Raw genomic sequence first — 10,020 nt, 5'->3', positions numbered from 1 at the left:
AGAGCAAATTTACAAACCACCCAAATTAAATACTATACCATTTAGCTAAGCTAAGAATGACGTGAATTATCAAATCAGTAAATATTGGGTAGTTGGATAGCATATAGTTAATATACTGGCAAGTTCAATTTATTAGTAGTCAACTAACGTTAGGTAGCTAGCTAACATATATTACCGGTACATACTGCTGTAATCAGTGCCAATTTTAGGATATAAATCTTGGTGCAAAAAAAAAAAAGTGGGATGCATGCCAGCAAAGCCATTACACATAAAAACATAGCTGATGTGGCAGACTTGCTTAAACAAATGTGGTTTCTACTGACAATTGAGATGTACAAACTATGGCATAAGGGGACGGCAAGCAGATAAGAGGCAATCCATAATTTCGATTAAGACATTAATGAGCAAGCGGCGACGGACATTGTCAATATAACTATTTGTTCAGCACTTTTGAAATGTACAGCGACAGAATTCAGAACATGGGCCATTTTTACAGTGCACTCCCTGTACACATCAGAACAGTAGGCAAAATTAAGAGGTGAAAATATACCAAATTATTAGGGTAAGGTACATTGAACGCCGTTTGGGTCTTTGCGTGTCAAAAAAGATACACGTCATATAACACTAAATAAATAAGCTTTTAATTTGACATGTCAAATAACACAATTATATTATAGAATGTTGTGTGTTGAATTTGCATGTGCAAGCCAAGCACCACAACTACAATCAGTAGCACTGTCAAATCTGTACAAAAAAAATAGTTGCCAAACAAGCACACACCGGGCTACGAACGATGTGTTTACAATACCACGTTGGTGAAAATAGACCAAATTATTAGGGTGAGGCACATGGGCTACTAACAGCTTACCACACAACATACACTTAGTATGACTTTCTTAGCTACAGTATACATTTCTCCCTTGCATATTACATAATTTATGTGGCAGCATACAATACATTTTTGGACTCACCTTGTGAAGGTGGCGCAACAGTTCTTTGTTGGCAAATTTTGTCATCAAACTTTGTCATCAAAGTCTGGCATTCTCTGGATTTATGGTGGGAACTCGGCGGAAAAAACACATAGCCACTCCATTGAATATCAGACTAACGTTAGTGGTTTCTTAGCAACACTTGCAGTTAGCCACTGTTTCCTTCCAAATGACTCATTGTTGAATTTGCAATTTTCAAATTGTTGTGTAATATTTATGTTCAATGGCCGATGAGCACCGATACGTTTTATCTATAATTTCTCTTCATTATTTAATTTCATATGACAAGGATTAAAAAGGATTTGCCAGTAGATTGTCGACTTGATGACAACTGATGATGACTGCTAGCTAAGACTTTGAAAGTAAGATGTTGACATGATCAGCCCAATCAAAGCTACTGTAGATAGAATGACATCAAATCACATTATATCTGTGGCCAATGACCTTGAGCCTTCTTGGATGGGCACTTCTATAAGTCTATGGCAGAACCCATGTGGCTAAAACTTTTGAGCTCTACCCTTAGAATTGGGGATGGCGTACTGTCCCATGAATGACAGAAAACTGAGCCAATCATGACAGAAAACTGATCCAATCAGGCGCAATGCTCTGTATTTTCTGCTGGCTAGCCCCACCACTACAGAAAGCACTGGAGCTGCCTTACTCAAGAAAGAAAAAAAGAGACCATATTTGTATGCGGCTTTAAAAACTCAAGGAATTTTTTTTTTACATTGTTTGCAAACTGATATGTGACACGTATTAATGGCAAAATAACAAGCAAAACAAACATATAAGGCATTATAATTTTTTACATTTTTTTTACCTAAGAGTGTGGTGTTCAAAACAGGCCCCACCTGCCCTGAATGAAGGGTCGCCACTGGTTGTAATGATATGCTATGTGGTTTATAAGGATAGCATAACTAACTCAACATTTTCTCTCATAATTAGTTAAAGCAATGAATTTGTATCTTCTCTCGTCGGACTAAGGATGCATATTTTGCACCATTTTAAAACGATATGAAGCCACGGCCATTTTCTGAAGAATTGCGTTATGGGCCCTAAAAGCACGGAAATAGGGTCCACTGCTTGTATACCTCGTATTTTGGTGAATGTAGTACGACATCCGGCAACATTTGGCATACTACTATGACCAATAAGCATACTACATACACAATTACGTCACTAATAGTACGGTTAGTGTGGTTATGCTGAGTACATCTAATATATTTAGATTTTATCGGTTTTGCTTTTCTGTTGATGGTAAATACCCAATAAATTACTGGGATGTTATATATGGAGTGTGCGACTCTATTTTGATTGTTGAGAGAACACTAACATTAAAACACTGGGGTATTGAGCTTTTTATTTTTATTTGATGAATTCTTTATTAGATTGGAATTTTTCCGTCAGCAGGGAAATACTGCCCAATTTGATCCATGATTCGATTTAAAAATAATATTTGAGCTGAATTGGAAGAATGCTCTTGAGCTTCTTTTAGTGCCTCTATGGCTTAGCTATAGTTTACCTCTTCTATTCCTACTTTTATGGGAGTGTCAGAAACAACAGATTACATTTCAAAGGTGGTTATTTTTGCGTAACTCTCAAAGGTGTCCAGAGTGTTTAGATTTCCTCACTCAGGGCTCGAATATACAGTACCAGTTCAATTTTGGACACATAGATTTTTTTAGCGGGGGGGTCTACATTGTAGAATAATAGTGAAGACATCAAAACTATGAAATAACACATATGGAATCATGTAGTAACCAAAGTGTTAAACAAATCAAAATATATTATATATTTTAGATTCTTCAAAGTCGCCACCCTTTGCCTTAATGACAGCTTTGCACACTCTTGGCATTCACCTAGAATGCTTTTCCAACAGTCTTGAAGGAGTTCCCACATATGCGAACACTTGTTGGCTGCTTTTCCTTCACTCTGCAGTCCAACTCATCCCAAACCATCTCAATTGGGTTGAGGTCAGGCGATTGTGGAGGCCAGGTCATCTGATCCAGCACTCCACTCCTTCTTGGTCAAATAGCCCTTACACAGCCTGGAGGTGTCCTGTTGAAAAACAAATGATAGTCCCACTAAGCGCAAACCAGATGGGATGGTGTATTGCTGCATAATGCTGTGGTAGCCATGATGGTTAAGTGTGCCTTGAATTCTAAATAAATCATAAACAGTGTCACCAGCATAGCAGCCCCACACCATAACAACTCCTCCTCCATGCTTCACAGTGGGAACCACACATGTGGAGATCATCCGTTCACCTACTCTGCGTCTCACAAAGACATGGCAGTTGGAACCAAAAATCTCAAATTTGGACTCATCAGACCAAAGGACAGATTTCCACAGGTCTAATGTCCATTGCTTGTGTTTCTTGGCCCAAGCAAGTCTCTTCTTCTTTTTGGTGTACTTTAGTAGTTACTTTGCAGCAATTAGACAATGATGGCCTAATTCACGCAGTCTCCTCTGAACAGTTGATGTTGAGATGTGTCTGTTACTTGAACTCTGTGAAGCATTTATTTGGGCTGCAATTTCTGAAGCTGGTAACTCTAATGAACTTATCCTCTGCAGCAGAGATAACTCTGGGTCTTCCTTTCCTGTGGCGGTCATCATGAGAGCCAGTTTCATCATAGCGCTTGATAGTTTTTGCGACTGCACTTGAAGAAAACCACTCTCTCCAGCTGATGCAAGCTCCATGGTACGTATCAACGAGAAAACAGGATGCTCCTCATTATCTCGCAAAAAATTACCAGGGTCATGAATTATTACAGATTAGTAACTCTACTCTACTTTATGCTTCAGTTGCATCCAAATTGGCACCCTATTCACTATAGTGCAGTACTTTTGACCAGGGGCCATAGGGCTTTGGTCAAAAGTAATGCACTCTGAATAGCCAGTGGTGGAAAAAGTACCCAATTGTCAAACTTGAGTAAAAGTAAAGATACCTTAATAGATAATGACTCAAGTAAAAATGAAAGTCACTCAGTAAAATACTACTTGAGTATAAGTGTTACGGTTGTCCAAGGAGTAGACCAAAGCGCAGCGTGGTAAGTGTTCATATTATTTATTAACCAATGAAACACCATAGCAAAGAAACAAAACGAAAAGCCAAACAGTTCCGTCAGGTAACGAATAACAAAACAGAATATAACTACCCACAAAACACAGGTGGGAAAAGGCTGCCTAAGTATGATTCCTAATCAGAGACAACGATAGACAGCTGCCTCTGATTAGGAACCATACTCGGCCCAACACAAAAAATACAAAACATAGAATGCCCACCCCACACCCTGACCTAACAAAATAGAGAAATAAACCGTCTGTCTCAGGTCAGGGCGTGACAGTACCCCACCCCAAAGGTGCAGACTCCCGGCCGCAAACCTGAACCTATAGGGGAGGGTCCGGGTGGGCATCTATACTTGGCGGCGGCTCTGGTTTGGGGCGTAGCCCCCACACCGCCCGCTGATCCCCCGCTTCTGTGTCGCCGGAGGAACCAGACTGTGGATCATCGCCGGAGGCTCTGAACTGCCGACCGCCGCTGAAGACTCTGGGCTGCAGGCCGCCGCTGAAGACTCTGGGCTGCAGGTCGCCGCTGAAGACTCTGGGCTGCAGGCCGCCACTGAAAACTCTGGGCTGCAGACCGTCGCTGAAGACTCTGGGCTGCAGGCCGTCTCAGGAGGTTCCGGGCTGCAGGCCGTTTCAGGAGGCTCCGTACTGGGGAGCGTCGCTGGAGGCTCCGGACTGGGGAGCGTCGCTGGAGGCTCCGGACTGGGGAGCGTCGCTGGAGGCTCCGGACTGGGGAGCATCGCTGGAGGTTCCGGACTGGGGACCGTCGCTGCAGCCTCCGTGCCATGGATCATCACTACATGTTCTGCGCCATGGATCATCACTGGAGGCTTTGTGCCATGGATCATCACTGGAGGCTCCGGGCCATGGATTATCACTGGAGGCTTCGTGCCATGGATAATTTCTACAGGCTTCAGACCATAGATCATCACTGGAGGCTTCTTTCGTGGAGCTGGAATAGGTCTCACCAGACTAGAGAACGTCGCTGAGAGTTCTGGACTAGGGAACGTCGCTGGAGGCCGGGTGCGTGAAGCAGGCACAGGGTATACTGGGCCATGGAGGCGTACTGGAGGTCTGGAGCTTATGGCTGGCACAACCCGTCCTGGCTGGATAACTTCCGTAGCCCGACAAGCATGAGGCGTTGTGACAGGTCGCACAGGTTTGTGTTGGCAAACTGGGGGTACCGTGCGTAGAGCTGGCGCAGGATAACCTGGGCCGAGAAGACGCACCGGAGACCAGGAACGCTGAGCAGGCATACTCCTTCCTGGCTAAATGCCAACTCTAGCACGGCACCTGTGAGGAGCTTGCACCGAGCGCACCGGGCTGTAGCTGCGCAATGGCGACACAGTGTGTATCTCAGCATAACATGGTGCTTGCTCGATCACTCGCCCCCCACAGTAAGCACGGGGAGTTGGCTCAGGTCTCCAACCTAACTCTGCCAATCTCCCCGTGTGCCCCCACCAAATTTTTTTGGGGGGCTGTCTCTCGCACTTGCCTCGTTGTTGGTACAGCGCCTCATAATGACGCCGCTCTGCTTTAGCTGCCTCAATCTCCTCCCTCGGGCGGCAATACTCCCCAGCCTGCCTCCCGGGTCCTTTACCGTCCAGAATCTCTTCCCAGGTCCATTCCTTACCACGCTGCTTGGTCCTTTTGTAGTGGGTTATTCTGTCACGGCTGTCAAAAGGGGCGGACCAAAGTGCAGCGTGGTTGTAGTTCCAAATTTGATTAAATCCATGAAACTTTGCAATACATAAATAACTGAATGGACAAAACAACAAACCGTGACGCAGAGAGAAACAAACACTACTCAAAATATATAATAACCCACAAAAACCCCTACTTAAATATGATCTCCAATTAGAGACAACGAGGACCAGCTGCCTCCAATTGGTGATCAACCCCCCCCCCCCCAAAAAAACATAGAAATAGAAAAACTAGAACTTAAACATAGAAATACAAAACATAGAAAAACACAAAACACCCCCTGTCACGCCCGGACCTACTCTACCATAGAAAATAACCTCTTACTATGTTCAAGACGTGACACAAGGTCAATAATCAATCAAGGTATTACTTTTATTAAAAACGTATTGCAATAAGTTAGCTAGTCGCAACACAAACACAAAGTTATGGAGTGAGAGCCCGCGCACAAAGAGTGCGAACGCCTTATATAGTCAAGCTATCTTATGCAAGTATCTGCAAAACACGTGATCTTATGTATGTGTGTGTGGGAAGAAGAAACAAAACTGGGTTACGGGGTATAGACTATAATGAAAAGGTTGTCTCAGTCTGTCGCAACTAAGTGAGGACAATAGATGCCAAAGTGACAGGAAGTCACTTCAGACATACTCCCTCTAACAGTAGCTCAACGGATACTCCTACACATGCTGTAGCAGGTTCAAGGGTGTAGGGTTTCCACATCACCAAGTTCAATACCCAAACACGCATAAGGAGCACAACTAGAATGAAAATGGGAAGTTTATTAGGGAGTTTTGCACACTGGGGAAAAGGCGGGAATTCACCAACCATTTCACAGTCCACAATCCATTCTCGTTGTCCGTTCCGTTCTCCAGGGGTAATCCTAAAACGGGTCCTCAGCCAAACCGGTTTGGTACACAGTGGGGGTAATCAAACAGTCCAGGTCACAACAGGTAATCACACAGATATTTCTCTCTCTTTATAACTCTCTCTTTATAACACTCTCTTTATAACACACTCTTTATAACACACTCTTCATAACACACTCTTCACTCTCCGTTCTCTGCTCCTTTGTGCAGGTCGCTTCCTCTTTTATCCCCAAGTACTCCCTGGCTTAATGACCCACAGGCTCGCCTCGTTGGGGCAGGACGTCCATATAAGGCTTGGGGGTGGAGCCAGCAGGCTACAAGATATCTCCCTTCAACAACCACTCTCTCCCTAGAGCATCCCTCCTGGAGAGGGCATCGGCATTTCCATGGGCTCCACCTGATCTGTGGACGACAGAGAAAGCAAAGGGCTGTAAGGATAGGAACCAGTGGGTGACCCGGGCATTACTGTCCTTATTCCGCGTACTCACCATGGGGACGGAGAATCCAGTCCATCAAACTCTGAAAGGTGGCCGGGGCCCCGTGCAGCCCAAAGGGCAGCTTCTTGTAATGGAACAGCCAGTCAGGGGTGGCAAAAGCAGTTTTCTCCCGTGCCTTGGGAGCTAAGGGCACCTGCCAATAACCCCTCGTCAGGTCAAGCCTGCTGATAAATTGGGCGGTCCATAGCCGTTCGATTAATTCATCAATTCGGGGCATGGGGTAGGAGTCGAACTTTGAGATTTCATTTACCTTTCTAAAATCATTACAGAAGCGAATGGTGCCATCTGGTTTCGGCACCAACACTAAGGGGGAGCACCACTCACTATTCGACTCTTTGATTATATCCATTTCTAATAACATTGTTTTTACCTCGGTCCTGACAGCCTCTTTTCTTGCCTCCGGTATTCGGTAAGGTCTCAACTTCACCTTTTTCCCTGGTTTGGTGATGATGATGTGCTGTACCAGATCGGTGTGTCCTTGTTCACTGGAGAACACATCCTTGTTCCGGCTGACCAACTCCCTCAGTTCCTGCTTCTGCGCTTGGCTCAGCTGCTCCGCCAGTGCACCTCCACCGGCTTGGTCTCTGTGGTAGCCTTCTTCGGGGAAATAGAGTAGAGTACATCACGTGCATTCCATTTCTTTAGCAAATTCACATGGTAAATCTGGGTCAGATGCCTACGTCCCGGCTGTCTGACCCTATAGTTAATTTCCCCCACCTTCTCATGGACTTCGTATGGCCCATTCCATCGGGCCAAAAACTTACATTCTGAGGTGGGGACCAAAACCAACACTTTGTCTCCTGGCTGGAAGTACCTTCATTGTGGCCCTCTGTTGTACACCCGCACTTGGGCCTCCTGGGCCTCCAGCATGTGTCCCTGTACCAGGGGACACAGGGTTGCCAGCCGGTCTCTCATGTCTTCCACATGCTCCACCATGGTTCGGTGGGGAGACAGTTGCTGTTCCCAGGCTTCTTTAGCCACGTCCAGCAGTCCTCGGGGTCATCTCCCGTACAGGAGTTTGAAGGGAGAGAATCCTCTGGAAGCTTGGGGCAGTTCTCAGATCGAGAACATCAGGTAGGGTAGCAGCTGATCCCAATTCTTTCCATCTGCCTCCATCACCTTCTTTAGCATCTGCTTCAGACTTCAATTAAATCTTTCCACCGACCCATCGGTCTGCGGGTGATAGACTTAGGTGCGCAACTGGGTTATTTTCATTAGTTTGCATAGATCCTTCATGATTTGCGACATGAACGGGGTGCCCTGGTTGGTCAATATCTCGTCGGGGATGCCTACTCGGGAGAACAGCATGACTAACTCATGTGCAATTCCCTTGGTGGCCATGCTGTACAGAGGAATGCCTCCCAGGTACCTGGTGGCATAATCCAGAATCACCAGGATGTATTGGTGCCCTCGGTTGCTCTTGGGTATAGGTCCCACCAGGTCCATTGCGATCCTGCTGAAAGGGACTGAAATAATGGGCAGGGGAATTAAGGGACTGCGAAGTGGGGTTTTGGCACCACCTGCGGGAACACCGGGCAACTGCGGCAGTAATCTTCCGCTTCTCTCTTCACCCCTGGCCAGTAGAATCATGTATTGATTCTGTCTAAGGTCTTCCCCACCCCTAGGTGAGCCTCAAGAAGGTGGGAGTGCGCCAACTGCAGGACAGATGGTACAAAGGGACGGGCACCAACAACAACTCCATACATTCGTCATTCTTCTTCACGACCTGATACAGCAACTTCTTCTTTATAGAAAAATGGGGGTAGGTGATTTGACTTGCCTCCATGGGCTTTCCGTCCACCACGGTCACCAGCTGGAGAGCGCTGGCCAAGTTGGGATCCTCCAGTTGGGCCGTGCCGAACCGGCCCGCTAGAGAGGCGGATTCTGGCACCACCACATGGTCCATTGGGAATATGACTTCCAGACTCACCACCTCTCCCTCCAGTCTGGCTTCACCCGAGTCCCCCTCTGAGAGGGGTTCTGTTGACACCTGGGGGTCCACTTCCTGGAATCCTCACATTCGGGCCTCCCTCCTTCTGTATCAAAAGCTTTGGAAAGTCAATAAAAACAGCAGCACAACATTGCTTAGAATCAAGGGCAATGGTGACATCTTGAGGACCTTAACATGAGTCTTCAATATTCCCAGTTAAGAAGTTTTAGGTTTTAGTTATAGGAATTATAGGCATATTTCTCTCTATACCGTTTGTATTTCATACACCTTTGACTATTGGATGTTCTTATAGGCACTATAGTATTGCCAGCTTAATCTCGGGAGTTGACAGGCTTGAAGTCATAAACAGCGCTGTGCTTCAAGCATTGCGAAGAGCTGCTGGCAGGAAAGTGCTGTTTGAATGAATGCTTACGAGCATGCTGCTGCCTACCACCGCTCAGTCAGACTGCTCTATCAAATATCAAATCATAGACTTTAATTATAATATAATCAACACACAGAAATACAAGCCTTTGGTCATTAATATGGTCAAATCCAGAAACTATCATTTCGAAAACAAAATGTTTATTCTTTCAGTGAAATACGGAACCGTTCCGTATTTTATCGAACAGGTGGCATCCATAAGTCTAAATATTGCTGTTACATTGCACAACCTTAAATGTTATGTCATAATTATGTCAAATTCTGTCAAATTAATTACGGTCTTTGTTAGGAAGAAATGGTCTTCACACAGTTCGCAACGAGTCAGGTGGCCCAAACTGCTGCATATACCCTTGACTCTGCTTGCACAGAATGCAAGAGAAGTGACCCAATTTCCCTAGTTAATATTGCCGTCTAACATGAATTTGTTTTAACTAAATATGCAGGATTAAAAAAATATACTTGTGTATTGATTTTAAGAAAGGCATTGATGTTTATGGTTAGGTACGTTGGTGCAACGACAGTGC

Source organism: Salmo trutta, chromosome 15, assembly GCF_901001165.1.
Source record: "Salmo trutta chromosome 15, fSalTru1.1, whole genome shotgun sequence".
Taxonomy (NCBI): domain Eukaryota; kingdom Metazoa; phylum Chordata; class Actinopteri; order Salmoniformes; family Salmonidae; genus Salmo; species Salmo trutta.
The sequence above is the reverse complement of the archived record's forward strand: the minus strand, read 5'-3'. Positions refer to the sequence as shown.